Below are 20,599 nucleotides of genomic sequence, written 5' to 3'. Positions count from 1 at the left end.
CCAGCTTTTTATTTTCTATGGGCTGGAGGTAGAACCTCAAGAGCAGAGAGGAGGTGAAGGCATAGAATGAAGATAAGAGCCCTGAGCCTTTGATTCTTTTCTTCACAGGTTCTTCTCTGGACTCAGAGCTTCAGAGAAGTTCTGTGAGAACTGTCTTCTCCTATGTGCCTGAGACAGACCCCTGGAGATAGGGTTCTGGGGATGGGTGTGAGGAGAGTTCTCAGAGGTTGAGGCCTGAGAGGGACCCCTTGGTTGTTTCTATGATTGTTTCTCTGACCTGTAGTGAATAACCCTGTTTGAATTCTGGCCTCTTCACTTCCCCCATTGACTTCCTCTGAGTAGGGATTTCCAGTATTACTGCAGGTTGTTGGTTATCTCCACAGAGTGGGGTGGCTATCATTGGGAAATGTGACTCCAGTGACTCTACATTCGTTGGATTCTCCAACTTTGGGGACAAACGCATGAATTTTAGTTTTGTAGGTTTGTATGTGATGGTGGATAAGAGCTTTGTAAAAGAGCTTGATGTTCCCTGCCATCACCTCTAGAAAGGAGGAGTAGAGGAATAGCATTTTCAGAAGACCTGAGGAAAATACCATTCATGCAGAATCAAGCTTGCTATTCAAGTTCCTTCAATCAATTTAACAGGGGAGCAAGAGGTAGCCAAAAAAAAAAATCACATTTTCAAGACTTGGTAGACTTAAGATAATCCACTCATGTGTTCACTCATCTACAAAGAACTTGCTCCTACCAGAGGTTGGGTTTACTTACCCTGTATGCTTGGACGTGAGTGGCCTTGTCCTGTCTAAGCATCTAGCTATTTGGCATTGTGAAGACAGGCCCTTCAGATGACTGACAGGGCTGTTGAGCCTGCTGGCCTGAAGCTGACCTGTGAAGAGGCTGCTGGGACCCTCTCATCTCACACAGCCACAGGAAGCAGAGGAGGAGAGGTCCCAAGCCTGTCTAAGCCCGTGTCCCTGCAGAGCGCACGTTCCTTCACACCAGGTTGCACTGGATGCGAGTAGTTTTCCACCACAAATCTACACCAGAATCGACTGGAAGTTCTGCAAGTGCAGATCCACTGAGTCAGAGTGCTGGAAGTCAGCCGGAGACTACACTTTTAACAAGCACCCCCAGGTGATGCTGAGCTTAAGAACACCAGTCTCACACATGGACTTTAAAAACTCCTGTGGAGAATGTTTCTCATTCCTCAATTTAAAACATTCTTTAATAGTATCTCTGCTTAGAGTGGAGAAGTTCCAGGAACCTAAATGCCAAGCCCTGGAGGGGACAGGATATGGGTTTCATAATCATCTCATGCTGTTGCGTACTACGTCGGGGTCAGGTGAGTGAGGGCCTCATTACCTGGGACACCTGCTGTGAGGGAGCTTCTATAACCAACTCTGGATGTCCTCCTTCCACTTAAACTTGAATTGTTTTCTTTAAAGGCTTGACCTGAACACCCTTTGGTTCCAGGTGGAACACATTTTCACTTAAAACCATCAAATGTTGGCTCTGAAGGGAATTTAAAGATCTATTCCAGAGCCCCCACTTTTATAAATAAGGAACTATAGAAACAGACAAAAAAAAAATGCTAGGATGATAAACTTCTCAATCTACACTCAAGGAGCTTCATGGAGAAAGGGACTTAAGTGGAGAGCAATCAGTTTGGTACAAAATTGTTCTCAGATTCAGCTGCTGACTGAGCGAGATGACCTCCAGTTTCCCAAGAATCCTTTTCTAGAAGGGATGCATGCCAGGCAAGGACTTGAAGTTCTTTTCCAACCCAGTCTCCACTGTCAGCTCAGAGAGAACGGCTTGCTGGGCCCCACCCTGCCTGAGCAGGCTCTTCCACCCAGAAATGCACCAACCTCAGTAAGTGCTAAGTACCAGTTATGTCCCAAGCTCTGCTTTAAGCATTGGGGCATATATCATAAGCAGGAGCCATGAGAGCTCCTTTCACAGAGCTTATCATCTAACTCTAAATTCATTAAATTCTGTTTCTGTGCCTTTAACTGTCCAGTGTTTGCCTTGAGTAAAAATTGTGATGCTTGGATTTTTGATAAAAAAAAAGTAAGTCACATCTTTATTTTCTCATTCCACAAATATTCATAGGAAACCACACTATGTCAGGCGTTCTATGCACCCCGTGGGCCAAGTGTTACTTTAGGTGCTGGGTATTCAACAGTAAACAAGGCAGACACAGCCCCTCTTTCAAGGAACTTGCGATCAAGTGTAGAGAGACAGGAAATCAACAAATAAAGAGCAAGGTAATTACCATGATGAGTGCTTCAGAGATATGATAGAACAACGGAGGGGGGGGTGGTGTTACTGAGACTGTGGGTGAAGAAAGCTCTCTAAGGGTTATATTTGAACCGAGGTTTGAATGATAAAAGGAGTCTGTCAGAGAAGAATTAGGGTAGGGAATAGCACGTGCAAAGGCCCTGAGCCAGAAGTAAATTTGATGCTGTTCCAGGAACAGAGAGGTGAGTATGGGGAATAGGCAGGCACTGGACCATGAGGGCCTTGCAGGTGGTGAATGGGGTTTTAAACTATGGAGAGATTTGATACAACTCATGTTGTGAAAAGACTTTCTGCCTGTATTAAGAAGAATAGGCGGGAGATGAGGAGGAGAGCAGGAATGCCTTTGAGGAGGCTACTGCAGCTGCGCAGGCAGGAGATGGGAAGGGCTTGGGCCTTAGGGGAAGGGTGGAAGGGCCCTAGGGCAAGTTTGTTACAGGCAGGATGCATTTTGGAGAAACAGCTGAAAGGACTTGAGACTTGAGAGCTTTGTACATGAAAACCCTTTGAGAAGGTATGAAATATGTAAGGGAAGATTGGTATTTGCTAGAGTCCCTTCTCCATAAGCTTCAGAAGGGCAGGAATGGTGTCTATTTTATGCACCACTGCACACAGTACAGGCTCACAAATAGACGTGTTGTAAACCGTTGCTAGGTGTGCAGATGAAAGGAATGATATCCATTGTGATCCTTTTTTAAATTTAGTTTTTTTAAATGTGGTTAAATTAACACAATAATTAGCATGAAATGAAATACACACATCTTACGGGTCTTGTTTGAGGCGTTTCACTGTGGTTTTCTATGGTCGTTTTTCCCGGTTCTGGCTTTGTGTTTCAGGAGTTTGCTCCTTTATGTCCATGACCCAGGCTGAACCATGGCCTGTCAAATCTTGGTGGCTGGGGCTTCCACACAATCGCAGTAAGTGGAGCAACTCATGGTGTGCAGCAATCGGAGCCCCTCTGCTACTTGTTGTTAAGAGAGTATCATGATCCACAGCCGATGTTGCCGTGTGTCTCAGTTCCTGCCATGCAGTCATCCCACGGATGAAGAGAGAAAGCCATAATGAGTTGCTGAATTAGCTGTTATCCAACTTGGGTGGAAGGTTTCTAGAAAAGAGTTAAATTGGGTCTTGAACTGTGTGGATAGAGCAGAGATCTGGGCTGGGTGAAGGGACACGCGAGGGAACACTGAAGAGTAGGTTGGAGCAGGCTGGAGAAAAATCATTCACAATTTGGCAATGGACAAAAAATAATTTCCGTCCTGAGGGAGGGAAGAGACTAACCACAAGGTTATGGTTTTTGACCTTGTGAGGTATTAACCAGTTTAGATTTTAACGTAGTGATCTTATAGTACATTTTCATTCTTAAATCGCCTATAAAATTAAAAAACATTCAAATTGTCACTTGGAGCAGTTTTAATGTCTGCTTTCCCTTATTAATTAATGAATTGGATAAACTCCATGACATGCATTCATTTTATATCTGCATGACAGTCACGGAGTTACTTCTTTGAAAATGGTCTCTGTCATCCGTTCTTCTGAAACTGTATAATATCGCACCCTTTCCACAAGGGCCCAGAGTAACTCAAGGGGCTGGTGTCCCTAGGGGTTCCTTCCTGCCCTATGGTCAGATTCTTGGGCAAACTGAGAGTTGAGACAACGTGTGCATCTGTCCACTGTACCTAAGGAGGTGTGTGGAGGGAGGTGGTATTTAAATCATGGTGCTGGGGATACAAACATACATCATGAACAATCCCCTTAGTTTTCCATTTGCCAAGTTGTTCCAGGGTCCGAGGTTGCCAACTTCAGAGTGGATGAGTCATTCTGAATGGAAACATTTGTATAGTAACACACAACCCCTCTCCATACCCGACTGGGCTGCAGGGACCCACCAACTTGACACTTTCTTTGCGCCCTTTTGATGTATCAGTGGGAACCTGGAGTTCACCTCCCTAGGGGTTTCCTGAAACATTAACCCATCCAGACCTTGCCAAGTTGCCAGGTGGGATGGAAGGAAAACTAAAGTGGCTCTTGAAGACCCAGGAGCTGGCCTTAAATCCTGACACTCCTGGGGTGTGAAAAGGTGTGAGGGGACAGGCAAGTTGAGGTGGAGCAGTAAAAGTCCATGGCTTGTCAGGAGAAGAGGAATATGATAAGTCTATATTAGCCGTTGACTGACCTTCAGCAGCCTGGGAAACACATAGCTCCCCTGTAAAATGACACAGAAAAGTGGTGTCTATGAAAGTGGCAGATGGCTGGGGAAGAATACCCCACATCTGGAAGAGTCTCAAGCAGGGAGGAGACGGGGGTTGGCGTGGAAGGTGCAGGAGACTTACTTTTCTTCTCTCTGGGGGCATGGAGCAGCTTGGGCCTAAGCCCATCACCAGTGTCTATGTCCCGTCTGGTGCATTTTTCCTTTGCCTCAATTTGCTCTGTCAGGATAGTAATGATAGCTCAATACTTGTTCCAGATTAAGTATTGAGTGCTTCATATACAGAGCTTACTTAATCTTCGTAACTACCTTATGAAGGAGGTATTACATCACAGAGAGGAACAGTGAGCCTCAGAGAGGTAAAGCAATTTGCCCAAGGTCACACAGCCAGCGAAGTGCAGAGATAGAGCTCAAACCCTGGTCTGTCTGGCTCCCACGCACCTTAATACTATATTAGACTTGCCCCTTCAGGTAAGATTGTAAATCCAGTTGCAGAAAAATGTTAATAATAAGATAGAGGAACTGCCAAGCCCTTCCCCCTGGCAAGATTGATTTTTCAGTGAGACCGTGAGCTTAATGAGAGCAAAAGCTCAGGCCTTACACTGCTTTATGTGCCCTCAGACCCCAAAAGTGCTAGGCAGGCAGGGAGAGGACAAAAAGCAATATTATTGCTGTGAACTTTCATTAGGATGTATAGAATTCTGTTATGTGTTTGGAAAGAATCCATCATCTCAAGAGGCTCCATAATGCTCAAAACAGCTTTAGAAATTCTCTTTGGAAATTGCTTTCTGAGCCTCAGGCGCATAAATATATTTTTATATATATCTGCAATCATGGCAAGCCTTAGTCCTGTGAGGCTAGCTTTGAATGCTGGAGAAATCCAAAGGCAATTCAGAGCCAAATCTGGTGAAGGAGGTGAATTATCAATTTCGAATTTTCAGTTTAGTTTAAAAACAAGCTGGTGTTAGTGTGAAGCACCGAGGCAGATGTGTTGAAGGGCTCACACACCGCTCTGAAAGAGGCTTCTGCAGTGGGGGAATTTTAACAAGGTTTGGAGCAAAAGTCCTGCAGTTTTGGGTCCCTGCCTGCCTTGCCAGCCTCATGTCACACTGCTTTCCCACTCACTCTCTATGTCTCAGTCACCTGGTTCCCTTTCATTTTCTTGGGACACAACACATATTACCTGTTGCAGGCTTTCACAGGCATTCTTTTCTTGCTTCCTTTTGTGCAGCTCATCTGTCTTAGCACAAGCTTAAGTGACGTTTTGACAGTCAACCCTCTTGCCGGATATTCCCTCCTCATCTTTTCCTTCACAATTGTAATGATAGATTACAGGACGCTCCTACTTGTGAAACACCTTGGCTCTGACCCCACCCCGCAAGCAGCAGACCATTGTTTTGGACACAGCTGTGCCCCTAGCAACCAGGTAAATGTAGGGTATATTGTTGGCCCTCGACAAATTTTTAAAAAAAATTTTTTTAATGTTTTATTTATTTCTGAGAGAGAGAGAGACAGCGTGAGCAGGGGAGGGTCAGAGAGAGAGGGAGACACAGGATCTGAAGCAGCTCCAGGCTCTGAGCTGTCAGCACAGAGCCCGACGTGGGGCTCGAACCCACAAGCTGTGAGATCATGACCTGAGCCGAAGTCGGACGCTGAACCGACTGAGCCACCCAGGTGCCCCTCGACAAATATTTTTGAAAGAATAAGTAAACAGGAGTGTCCAAGTTACCAGCCACCGAAATGATTCTCTGCCTCTCTCTAACTTGCTCCACCACCGCTTCTGCTGAACTGCTTCCTCCTTGGTCTCTTCTGGGTTTCTCAGAAGGTTTTGCCCTTGGCTCCCTTTTGGTCCACTTCATTGGTTCTCCTTCCTCTTCTGGCCTCTTAGTCAGCCCTCCTCACGTTCTGCTTTGAGTGTATTTTCTTTTCATGCTAACTTTCATCTTCAACCCCACCTCTCTGTAGAGCTCCAACTGGTTTCTAATAACCCATTGCTCATTTCTCCATGCCCCATCTCTGGGCACCTGGGACCCGTCCCAAGGACCAGAGCCATTTTTCCACTCTTACTCATCTTCTTGTGCATTTTCTCTGGAATGTTTTAAAAACCTGTCCAGTCTCCTGAAAAGAAACTGTCATGTGGTTTTCAACTTCTTCTCTTTTCCTTCCATGTTCAATTCTGCTTCTGGAATGTCATTTGCATCTTTAATTTCTTATACATTCTGATGACTCAATTCCAAAGTAGGCCCTCATTGTTTATTATTTCTCAGTTGGACAATTAAAACAGCTTCAGAACTTGCCCCCTTTCCTAGGCAGCTGTAAAGCTTCCCCCAAGCCTTACAACTCATCCTCCAAGTGGTTGTCTAAGTGACATAATGATCCTCTGTTGTCTAAAGAAAAAAGCCCACACTCTAGCATATTTACCATTACCTCCTTCGCTATTCTTAATCCAGTTGTTCTTGAAGTTCAGCCTCTGGATCCACTGGATATCAACATCACTTGGAAGCTTGTTAGAAATGCAAATTCTTGGGGCACCTGGGTGGCTCAGTCGGTTGAGCCTCAGACTTCAGCTCAGGTCATGATCTCACAGTTCGTGGGTTCGAGCCCCACTTCAGGCTCTGTGCTGACAGCTGGCTCAGAGCCTGGAGCCTGTCTTCGGATTCTGTGACTCCCTCTCTCTCTGACCCTCCCCTGGTCACGCCGTCTCTCTCTCTCTCAAAAATAAATAAAACATTAAAAAATTAAAAAAAAAAGACCTACTTAAAAAAAAGAAAGAAATGCAAATTCTTGGGCTCTATCTAGACCTGAGTCTGAAATTCCTGAGGGAGGGGGCAGGGAAGCAATCCGTGTTTTTTGGTTTTTGTTTTCAAGTCAGTTAACATACAGTGTAGTCTTGGCTTTAGGAGTAGAACCCAGTGATTCATCTCTTACATATGACACCCAGTGCTCATCCCAAAAAGTGCCTTTCTTATTGCCCATCCCCCATTTAACCCACCTCTTCACCCCACCCCCCTCAGCAACCCTTAGAGTGTTCTCTGTGTTTAAGAGTCTCTTATGGTTTGCCTCCCTCTGTTTTTATCTTATTTTTCCTTCCCTTGTCCTATCCAGCACTCCAGGTGACCTGATGCACTCTAAAGACTGAGAACGACCACTCCAGTTGTGTCAGATTTAGTATTTATCTCTGAAGATTACAATTATTTTTGTGCTCCCATGACTTTGCTCATGCTTTTTCTTTCTTTCTTTTTCTTTTTAATTTTTAAGCATTTATTCAGTTTTGAGAGACAGAGAATGAGTGGGGAAGGGGCAGAGAGAGAGGGAGACATAGAATCTGAAACAGGCTCTAAGCCATCAGCACAGAGCCTGATGTGGGGCTCGAACCCACAAACTGTGAGATCATGACCTGAGCTGAAGTCGGATGCATAACCGACTGAGCCACCCAGGCGCCCCTGCTCATGCTTTTTCATCTGAGCGGAATGATTTGCTTTCTTTACACTCCACTCCCTGTAACCCACACTCTGTGATTTTTCCACCTGTGAAATTCCTATTCACTATTCCAGGTCCTGTCCAAACCTTACTTCTCCATGAAGTATTCCCTGATTCTCCCAGTCAGAATGAATCACTCTCACCTGAGATTTCACTGGTGCTTCCCCTTGGACTATTGAGATGTGTTTGATTCTGCCTCAGTAATTATCTTCCCCACTCGACTGTCAGCTCCCTGAGGATAGTGTCTGAGATGTTTTTATTCCAGTATCTATAGCCTCCCAAATAATAAGCTTTTTTTTTTTAATTGACTTGGATCAATGTACTATTTCATATACATTGACAGGAAAGAGTGAGGTTTGTCGTGGATAGAGGATCAGGCCAGAGACATGCAGCATCCCACCCCTTTGGGAACGTGATGCATCAGGGTAGGTGCTCTGTGACTCATCTCCAGCAATTTTGGTCACCATTGGGCTGCTTAATTTTGAAGAAATACCTGGAATGGCTATAAGCCTCCATTTCTCAGAAAATAGGATATTTGAAGAGAATAGAACATCATCAGAAGAGAAGAGAACAAAATATTGTCAGAAAGCTGATGATAGGAAAGACTCAGGACTCCAAAACCCACGAACCTAAGCCACCAAAGCAAGCAGACTATCACCCCTGCCCTCAAAACCTCCATAAAGAGAAGAAACAAAGTTCTGTAGCTTTCTCATCTGTTGGTAATGGTGTGGACATGGCAAAGCATTTTTAGTTATGAAGCCATTAGTTAACACCAATCCTTCTTTATTCTGCTTGTTATAAACAGAATTATGTTCCCCCAAACCTCTGTATGTTGAAACCCTAACCCCAAACATGGCTGAATTGGGAAATATGGCCTTTAAGAGGTGATTAAAGTTAAATGAGATCATAAGGGTGGGACTCTAGTTCAATAGAATTGGTGTCCTTATTGGAAAAGTAAGAAATACAAGGGATGTAGGTGCATAGAGAGAGAGGACATGGGGGGACACAGTAAGAAGATAGACATATGTAAGCCCAGGAGAGAGATGTCAGAAGAAGCCAACACTGTTGACACTTTGATCTTGGACTTCCGGAACTGTGAGAGAATAAATTTCTGTTGTTTAAGCCACCTAGTCTATGGTATTTTGTTACGGCAGCCTGAGCTGACTAATGCTCTGCTGCTTTCATTTTCTTCTCCACCCTTTTCTTTTCCCTCTCTCATATCCCCACCTGCTCAGTCTCCAGCTTCCATTATTTTCTTTTCTGTATTTATTGGTAAAAACAACAACAACAACAAAAGTGATAAAAGGGCATAAACTAATTTGGAGACCATGGTTTAGAATTCTAGTGGATAGATCAGAATCAGAAAATGCGTAGTTTGGGTTTCCGTGGTAACGAATCTTCCATTTGAGATTATGTTTCCCAGGCTTGTGTTCCATTAGAGCTTTTAAAAAATATATATATATGCCTATAAATATATATGTATGCTCACAGTTACACGTTATTATGGTGAGTTTTATGGGTCCACCCTTCCTGATATGATTCTGGGCTTTCGCTCAGTTCTAATGTGACTAGAGACTAAATGAGTAAAGAATTTAGATGAATTCAATCCTCCCTAACTCAAATTAGGGGCGTATTTCCCATTCCGCCTCTCATGTTCTCCCTCCACCCAAGAACTTTAGTCCCAGGAAATAATCTCAGAAGGGAAATCCTATTTCAGTGATCCCTGGAATAGATGCTGCTTGTTACATAAATCGGAAAAATATGAGGATATATGCAATAAAAGTAAAAATATTTTGGATAGAAGTGAGATACAGCCTAAGTGAAATCCAATTTCATTTTAGCCAATTGCCAATTTTAGTGTGGTGTGTGCTAGGGCTAGAGATTACATACTGGCCCACTAGAATAACTAAGCAAGGAAACAGTGGTGAAGACAATGAAAACAATTAAAATTTTTTTCACAGTACCTTAATAGTTTTATCATTTATAGGTAATACTATGAATAAATAATATTGGAATTAACAATATTGATTCAATTTTATAGATGAGGGAAAAAGGAGATCAGAGAAGATATGGTATTTACTCAGTGTCACACAATCAGTAAATACAACACCCAGGATCTGAACATCTGAGTGTAATACACCTTTCACTGGTGTTTGCAAGGACTTTACTTTAGTATTTCTCCTTCCTAATTCTTCCTTACCTTCTGGGATACCAATTGCACATATGTTAGACTCTATATTCTGCATATCTCTGATACTCTCTTTATCATTTCTTCCATCTGCCCTTCAATATGTTTTTGTTTTCTATCCACATGTCTTCAAGTTCACTAGCTTAACTTCTGCTGTGTCCTATCTGCTGTTAAATACACCCAATGGGTTCTTATTTTCAGGTATTACAGTTCTAGAATGCCCATTTCTTTTTAAAACATAGATGACTATTCAGTGTTGAAATTCATCTTTCATCCATCTTTTTGTCCATCATTTTCTCTGTTAAAAAAGAATTATAGTAGTTATTTTCAAAGTCCTTCTCTGCTAACTCTACCCTTTGGATATTTTATGAATCTGCTTTAGTGACAATTTTCTTTCTCTTGGTTATTGGCCCCATTCTCCTATCTGTCTCATGTCTCATGTCTCATTATTTATGGTTGTTTGCCAGACATAATGTATAAGAGAACCAGAGAGACTGAAAACGTTATTTTCCCCAGAAAGGGCTTTCCTTTTCTCAGCCGGACAGACAGTATAAAGGGATGATCACCTTGATGTCTTGAGAAAGTAAACTGGGCCATGGCTGTTTACAGTTAGATTCTGTTCTACCTGGGTTGCAAATGTCCCAGGGTGAGACCTGGTGCATATCTGTTGCCCCAGTGGGGCTTTGTCATCTATGAAATGTGAGACTGAGGGAGGTTTAACTGCATTTCTGGTCCTGCCTCTTTCTGGGCCAAGTCTCCTTGGGCTTTGGATTAAGATTCTCTAGTGTCTTTGTCACTTCTGCCCTGAAAGTTGAGGTCTTTAGCCTCAGGGTCACACAGATTCAAAATCTACCAAATATTGAGTATGGTTGTAAGACACTCCCACTAGTGAACTTTGAGACTGGAGAGTGATTTCACCATTCCTTCCTGGCTCAGATCCCCAGTGTCCTGTGCAACCCCAAATGTAATAATTGTCCTGTGAGGGAAAACCCAGCCATGCATCTGGGACTCCTTTAGATTCTGTTCTGTTTTACCAGGGCTGTGGAAAGCTCCCCTGATTTCTCTTTCCCTTTGCATACTGAGCCCAGTCCTCAGTCAGGGCCTGCCTCAGCAAATGCCCCACCCCTTTCCCCCAAGGGAAGAAAACTGCCAGCAATCTCAACTCATTTTCTATGTGCTCTTCTCCTCTGAAACTTTGCTCTTCTAGTCCTCTTTACCTCTGTGATTCTCCACACTGTTTTTAAAAATATGATTTTGTGATAAGTCTTTATTTTTCTTAGCTGTTGCAGTGGGAGGAATGCCTTTCCGCTACCTACTAAATTCTACTCAGAAGCAAATATCTAAAAACAGACTATTAATCTATTTTTTCTTTACTAAAAGCACACTGAGTCATATTGTTTTGCCAATATTTAATTATGAAAAATTTCAAGCCTACAGCAAAGTTGAAGGAAGTTTACAATGAATAAGCCACACATTCACTGGTGTGTTGGTAAGCGTCTTTCCAGGTGAAAAATTTAAAAAGCTTTAATTTATGTGGTTTGCTGATTTCTGTGGTATAGATATTCCCACCATGACCAATTTCAAGCTACCAGCATGAGTTGGGGAAGATGTCTGCAAAATCAGCTCTCGTGAGCCTATATGAGCCAGCTCAGGAATACCTAAATTCCACCACTAACATTTTATGTATTTGTTTTATCACATGTGTATCCATTCCTGTGTCTGTCATCAATCCATTTTATTTTTTGTAACTTTCAGATGTAAGTATAATTCCCTCCAAATACTTCCTCATGCATATTGGAGTTTAATATTTGTTTAAAGTATTTTCTTCTGATGTGAAATTAGTTCTCAGTCTTAATTGTACATTTGCTGAGTTTTGACAAATTCATACACCTGTGTAATCCAGCCCCTATCAAGATATAAGAGTACATTTTCCACAGAAATTTTTCTCAAAGCTTGGCCAGCTAAGACTTTCAGCTTTTCCTGACATGAAGTCACTCAACCAGGACACATTCATTATAGTTGATGAAATGATTATTACACCCTAAGTGTATGTATTTATATTGGTTCCATTTTATACTCAACAGGATAAATAATCAGACATTTGTTATATACTTTGAAAGTGGATATACCATAGAAGCCTGAAAGCTTTAGTACCCAAAGTGGTACTCCTCATGGAGTCATGGCAAAAAAGCATCACAAAACTCAAGCACACACGGTCTCTAGTCCCCAGGATGGACCAATAGCCTCATATTCTGTCCCTCAAACTCCCTTCAGCTTCAGCTCCAGCTCCCACACTAAATATATGTGAATCATTCTGCTAATAGTCCCATGACATTGTGTGGTCCCAAGGAACAAGCCTTTCCTACCTGCTGCCCCTGGCTGATCCTGACCACACTTCATTTGGCAATTTGTGCACTTGGCTTTCACCTGTCATATCTCAAGGAAAAATATCATTCAACAGTGAAAAACAAAATCCAGAAAAACACTCAGCAAGAAAAGGGAGAAAACAATCATTTGCCTTCAATTATGAGGCAGGATATTTTAGACTCGAGTTGTGAGAAATATTGGACAGTATTTCAAATTCTAAAACCACAAATCCATGTTCCAGATGAAAAAGGCAGGTTTGGAGAAGAGCAAATCTTGCCTAAAGTTCCCAAATAGAAAANGGCAACCAACGGAATGGGAAAAGATAGTTGCCAATGACATATCAGATAAAGGGTTAATAATCCAGAATCTATAAGGAACTCACCAAACTACATGCCCGAAAAACAAACAACCCAGTGAAGAAATGGGCAGAAGATATGAACAGACACTTCTCCAAATAGAAAATATTTTTAAAAATAATTTATATATATGTGATATTAACCATGACAGTGATTGGCATATGATAGCTCCTTTTGTTATCTGGGAACTGTTAAAATCATAGTATCTTGCACTTGTGTCATGGTTTATAAATTTTTTGTTTTGGTCACCTCACTTGTCAGACCTGGTAAGAATGGATGGAAGTTACAAGAAGGCAGATTTCTTCAACTGTTAGAGCTGTGTAACAGTAAGATGGGCTGTTGCTAGAAGCTTCCAGATTTTATGACTTCATGACCACATGATTCTCCAATGACCATATTTTCCAAACTGAATTCGGTACATTTTTTAAAGTTAAAATATGATACCCAGAGATAATAGAATATTAAGAAGTTTGCTGCTATTATTCAGCTCATTGAACAGACAAGAATTTGTATAGTTTCTCCTAGCCTTGTTTTACACAGCTACATGGTTATGCTCTGTAGAATAATAATTTACCTAACCGTGTTCCTACTATTATTGTGGTATTGCACAATTACAGTATTTCTAATTTTTTCATGTGACAAATATTTCCACAATGAATATCATAGCACTGGAACATTTTTCTGTATGCTGGGTTGTTACTTAAGCATAATTTGAGGGGCATAGGCCTTGTTATTATTTTTTTTTTTTAGGTTTATTTATTTTGAGAGAGAGAGTGAGAGTGAGCGTGAGCAGGGGAGGAGCAGAGGGAGAGAGAGAGAGAGAGAGAGAGAGAGAAAATCCCAAGCAGGCTCTGTACTGTCACTGTGGAGCTCAATGCAGGGCTTGATCTCACAAACCAGGAGATCATGACCTGAGCTGAAATCACGACTAGGCGCTTAACTAACTGAGCCACTCAGGTGCTCCCATAAACCTTTTTAATACCATTGAGTGACATAATAAAATCTTCTTCCAAAAAGATTGTACTGAATTACAAACCTATGAAAAATGTATCAGAGTGCCCATTTCAGCATACCTTTATTCACACTGAGTGACAGTAGTATATTGAACAGTGAAGATTCGGGTAGTCCGTGAGGATCTGGGTTGGATGTTACCATACCAACTTTGGAGAATGTTATAAAAGAGCCTCTGATTATTAGGTGTAGTTGAATAAACTTTAAGTTTCCACCTAAATTTATAGGATTATATTTACAGTCCATTTTGATTATTACATAGTTAGTTATACCATGACTGGTTTTACAATAAACATGTTCAAAATATATAGTAGTTCCCTTATTCTTGGGGGCTATGTTCCAAGACCCTCAGTAGATGCCTGAAACCATGATAGTGCTGAACGCTGTATATACTATGTTTTTTCCTATACATAACTCTTATGATCAAATTTAATTTAAATAAGGCATAGTAGAAATTAACAATAATTAATAATAAAACAGAACAATTATAACTTATACTGTAATAAAAGTTACCTGAATGTGATCTCTCTCTGTCTCCCAAAATATCTTATACCATATGCACCTATCTTCATGTGATGATGTGAGATGATAAAATACCTACATGATGAGATGAAAGGAGGTGAATGACATAGGTATTATGACATTATGTTAGGCTACTATTGACCTTCTGATGATACTTCAGAAGGAGGATTATCTGCTTCCAGACTGTGGTTGACTGCAGGTGATTGAAACCACAAATAAGTGGGGGCTACTGTATAGGAAAAGCTTAAAGGATATATATATATATACGTATACATATATATATACACACATATATATGTGTGTGTGTATATACATATATACACACACACATGTATATAGGATATATATGACAGATATTGGTTTAATCTTTGTTTTTTCAGGATTTTTGGAGCCTAAAGTGCGCATGCTTGCAAATAAATTTACTTAGGATGCTAGTTTTCTTTATTGTCTAGTTATATATGTGTATATATATGTGTGTGTGTGTATATATATATACATATATATCAATCAATCTAAGTATCTAAGTAATATATAGATCATACATGGATGTTAGCCAGCTCAGGCTGCCATAACAGGACATCTTAGACTGGGTGGCTTAAACAATAGACACTTATCTCCCACAATCCTGGAGGTTGAATGTCGAGATCAGGGTGCCAGCAAAGTCAAATTCCGGTGAGAATTCCTGGCTTGTAAAGAGCCTTCTTCTCACTGTGTCCTCACTGAAGAGATAGAGAAATTTTATCTTCCTGTAAGGCCCTATTGGATTTAGGCTGACGCTTTTAAAAAATTCTTTATTTATTTTTGAGAGAGAGAGAGAGCAGGGAAGGAACAGAGAGAGAGGGAGACACAGAATCCAAACCAGGCTCCAGGCTCTGAGAACAGAGCCCAACGTGGGGCTCAAATTCACAAACTGTGAGATCATGGCCTGAGCTGAAGTAGGACACTTAGCCAACTGAGCCATCCAGGTGCCCCTAGGCCCACACTGTTGACCTCATTTAAACTTAATTACATCTTAAATATGCCTCCAGATATATTTACATTAAGGGTTAGGGCTTCAACATGAATTTTGGGGAAACATAACTCAATTCAAAGCAGTATGTGTCTCTAATAAACATACAGTTATTGAGATAATATTTGAGTAATACTAACATAGATTTTTTTTTTTAAATATAAGCCATCAAGTTGATTTTGTTTTCAATTTTGAGCTTTGATTTCAGTAGTCTTTCTATTACAACTCTTGTGAAATCTCTCTGTAGGTTATTAGGTAAGATGGGAATTTAACTCTCCAAATAAAAAGAGATAAATAATGCCAGAATTCTCTGAGGAGTTGACTTCAGACCTGGTCTCCTTCAGATTAAGGATCAATGCTAAGACTCTGTTATAGTTCTCTTACTGCTGTATAACAAATCATGCCAAAACTTAGTGGTTGAAAACAACAATAATAATTTTATTATCTGTCATGGTTTCTGTGGCTCAGGAATTTGGGAAGGACTTGGCCAGGTGATTCTGGCTTGGGGTCATTCATATGGTTGTAATCAGATAGTAGTTGAAACTGGAACAGTGGAGGGGGTGTGACTGGAGCAGCTAGAGTCTGGCCAGGAATTTTTCTCTCTGCATATAGTCTCAGAGCCTCTCCATGTGGTCTTTCTACATGCGCTAATTTGTGCATCCTCACAGCGTGGTGGCCTCAGGGCAGTCAGATCTCTTGCATAGTGGCTCAGTATTCTAGCACAGTGTTCTAAGTCACAACAAGGTGGAGGCCACTTTTCACCATTATGACTTAGCCTCTTAAGTCACACAAAGTAACTTCCTCAGCATTCTATTGGTTACAAGTGAGATACAGAGCCACTCAGATTCAAAGGAATGAAAATTAGACTCCACTATTTACTGGGATGGTGGCAAAGTTCTAGAAGAGCAAATAGAATGAGATTTATTGTTGCATCCATCTTTGGGAAATACCATTTGCCACAAGTCCCTTTATAGAATATCCATATCTGTTAAATAAATGCTTTCCATTAAAGTCTCTTTGCATAGTCCCAATCCTGAAAAGTTATATTGAGTTTTGGCACCTATTTTAATTGGGGTGTGTGGAAGAATATGAAAGGTCATCCAATGAGGAATGATCATAGGAACCAGGTTTATTTTTCTCAGATAAGAGATGTTAGAGGAGACATGATTTTCTTAGCACATTTGGAGGACTGTCATGTAAGAAAGGGAGCAGACTTGGTATGGGTTGCTCCAGAAGGATGAATGAGTGAAGGATCTTTCAAAGACCCTGAATATCCCAATGAAGAAATTTAGAAGCTTCCTTGTCTGAATTACCTCTATTATATATTCTATATACAATTTTCTTTTAAAAAATGTCTATTGACCAAAACCAGAAAGTTTTCAAACCATTAGACGTAGTCAAATAAATGAGTGTTGTAATGGCAAAATTGGGTGTGGTAACAATCTATTGCAAAAATGAATTAGGCTATGCCTTTCAAAATGAAGTGCCAATACCCCAGGGGGTAGAAGTTGTGTGCTAGTGGGTATTGGAAGATAAATATAGTGCAATATTCACATGTATTTTATTTATTTATTTGTTTAAATTTATTTATTTATTTTGAGAGAGAGTGTGTATGCACGTGAGCTGGGAAGGAGCAGAGAGAGAGAATCTCAAGTAGTTCAGGCTATCAGTGCAAAGCCCGATGCATGGCTCAATCTCAAGAACTGTGAGATCATGACTTGAGCTGAAATCAAGAGTTGGATGCTTAACTGACTGTGCCACTCAGGTGCTCCTATTTACTTTTATTTATTTATTTTTTTAAATGGAGATACAAGGAGAAAGTTGTAGTTAGCTTGAAAAGGGGGAGATTTATATATTTATTTTTAAAGTTTATTTATTTATTTTGAGAAAGAAAGAGCACAAGTGGGGGAGAGGGAGAGAGAGGAAAAGAGAGAGAGAATCCCAAGTAGGCTCTGTGCTTTGTGGGGCTTGATCTCATGATCTGTGTGGAAGTCAAATGCTTAACTGACTGAACCACCCAGGCAACTCATGTGCATTTTAAATTAAAAGCTTGAAGATAATTTTTTACTTGCATGTACCAAATCTGGGTGATCCCACTATATTCCCATGGATACTGTGTAGAAAAGTTTGTATTGGCATTGGCAAAAGCAGACTAAAGAGCAAGGCTGCCCGAGTTCAAATCCTGGCCCTGTTACTCGCTAGTTATGTAACTTTTAGCAACTTAAACTCTCTGCACCTTAGTTTCCTCATCTTTGAACTGGGGTAATAGTAATAGCTACCTAATGGGGTGATGTAAAGATTAATGTGATGATTTAAATGCTTAGAGTAGTACTTGACATACAGTAAGTACCACTTAAGGGCTTATTAAATAAATAAAATTTGAGAAGTGTGAAGTCTCTTACCCAGGAAGGTAATAAATAAGCACTTAGTCACTGTGATCATGAAGCTGGAAGTCATACCTGTTAAAGATATTGCTCATTCTTCCAAAAGGAATTCTTTTTTTTGTTTGTTTGTATTTGCTTTTTTAAAAAAAATATAATTTATTGTTCAAATTGGTTTCCATACAACACCCAGTGTTCATCCCAACAAGTGCCGTCCTCAATGCCCATCACCCACTTTCCCCTTTTCCCCACCCTTCTCAATCCTCAGTTTGTCCTCATTATTTAAGAGTCTCTTATGCTTTGCCTCCCTCCCTCTCCTCAACTATTTTTCTCCACCTCCTACCCCATGATCCTCTGTTAAGTGTCTTCTGTTCCACTTATGAGTGAAAACATATGGTATCTGTCCTTTTCTGCCTGACTTATTTCCCTTAGCATAACAGACTCGAGTTCCATCCACGTTGCTACAAATGGGCAGATTTCAGTCTTTCTCATTGCCATGTAGTACTCCATTGTATAGATAAACTGCATCTTCTTTATCCATTTGTAAGTTGATGGACATTTAGGCTCTTTCCATGATTTGGCTATTTTTGAAAGTGCTGCTATAAACAGTAGGGTATATGTGCCCCTATGCACCAGCACTCCTGTATCCTCTGGGTAAATTCCTAGAAGTGCTATTTCTGGGCCATAGGGTAAGTCTATTTTTAATTTTTTAAGGAACCTCCACACTGTTTTCCAGAGTGGCTGTACCAGTTTGCATTCCCACCAACAGTGTAAGAGGATGCCCATTTCTCCACATCCTCGCCAGCATCTATAGTCTCCTGATTTGTTCATTTTAGCCACTCTGACGGGTGTGAGGTGGTATATCTCAGTGTGCTTTTGATTTGTATTTCCCTGATCATGAGTGATGTTGAGCATTGTTTCATGTGTTTCTTGGCCATCTGGATGTCTCCTTTGGAGAAGTGTCTATTCATGTCTTCTGCCCGTTTCTTCACCGGATTATTTGTTTTTCAGGTGTGGAGTTTGGTGAGTTCCTTATAGATTTTGGACACTAGCTTTTTATCTGATATGTCATTTGCAACTATCTTTTCCCTTTCCGTTGGTTGGCTTTTAGTTGTGTTGATTGTTTCCTTTGCAGTACAGAAGCTTTTTTATCTGGATGAGGTCCCAACAGTTCATTTTTGCTTTTGATTCCCTTGCCTTTGGGGATGTGTCAGGTAAGAAATTGCTGTGGCTGAGGTTAAAGAGGTTGTTCCCTGCTTTCTCCTCTAGGGTTTTGATGGTGTCCTGTCTCACATTCAGGTCCTTCATCCATTTTGAATTTACTTTTGTGTATGGTGTAAGAAAGTGTTCTAGTTTCATTCTTCTGCATGTTGCTGTCCAGTTCTCCCAGCACCATCTGTTAAAGAGGCTGTCTTTTTTCCATTGGATACTCTTTCCTGCTTTGTCAAAGGTTAGTTGGCCATACATTTGTGGGTCAAATTCTGGGTTTTCTATTCTATTCCATTGGTCCATGTGCCTGTTTTTGTGCCAATACCATACTGTCTTGATGATGACAGCTTTGTAGTAGAGGCTAAAGTCTGGGATTGTGATGCCTCCCATTTTGGTTTTCTTCAATATTACTTTGGGTATTTTGTTGTTCCATACAAATTTTAGGATTGCTTGTTCTAGCTTTGAGAAGAATGCTGGTACAATTTTGATTAGGATTGCTTTGAATGTGTAGATGCTTTGGTTAGTATTGACATTTTAACAATATTTATTCTTTCAATCCATGAACATGGAATGTTTTTCCATTTCTTTGTTTCTTCTTCAATTTCCTTAGTAAGTTTCTATAGTTTTTCAGGATACAGATCTTTTATATCTTTGGTTACATTTATTCTCAGGTGTTTTATGGTTCTTGGTGCAATTGTGAATGGAATCAGTTTCTTGATTTCTCTTTCTGTTGCTTCATTATTGGTGTATAAAACTGCAACCAATTTCTGTATGTTGATTTTGTACCCTGTGACTTTGCTGAATTCATGGATCAGTTCTAGCAGACTTTTGGTGGAATCTGTCAGATTTTCTATGTAGAGTATCATGTCATCTGTGAAAAGTGAATGCTTGATGTCATCTTTGCCAATTCTGATGTCTTTTATTTCATTTTGTTGTCTGATTGCTGATGCTAGGACCTCCAACACTATGTTAAACAACAGTGGTGAGAGTGGACATCCCTGTCATGTTCCTGATCTCAGGGGGAAAGCTCTCAGTTTTTCCCCATTGAGGATGATATTAGCTGTGGGCTTTTCATAAATGGTTTTTATGATGTTTAAGTATGTTCCTTCTGCCCTGACTTTCTCAAGGGTTTTTATTAGGAAGGGATGCTGTATTTTGTCAAATGCTTTTTCTGCATCTATTGACAGGATCATATGGTTCTTATCCTTTCTTTTGTTAGTGTGATGTATCACATTGATTGATTTGTGAATATAGAACCAGCCCTGCAACCAAGGAATGAATCCCACTTTATCATGGTGAATAATTCTTTTTATATGCTGTTGAATTTGACTTGCTAGTATCTTGTTGAGAATTTTTGCATCCATATTCATCAAGGATATTAGCCTGTAGTTCTCTGTTTTTGCTGGATCTCTGTCTGGCTTGGGAATCAAAATTATGCTGACTTCATGGAATGAGTCTGCAAGTTTTCCTTCCATTTCTGTTTTTTTGGAACAGCTTGGGAAGGATAGGTATTAACTCTGTTTTAAATGTCTGGTACAATTCCCCAGGGAAGCTGTCTGGTCCAGGACT

The sequence above is a fragment of the Crocuta crocuta genome, unplaced genomic scaffold (assembly GCF_008692635.1).
Source record: "Crocuta crocuta isolate KB4526 unplaced genomic scaffold, BGI_CrCroc_1.0 scaffold172, whole genome shotgun sequence".
NCBI classification, from domain to species: Eukaryota; Metazoa; Chordata; class Mammalia; order Carnivora; family Hyaenidae; genus Crocuta; species Crocuta crocuta.
Note: the sequence above shows the minus strand (reverse complement) of the source record.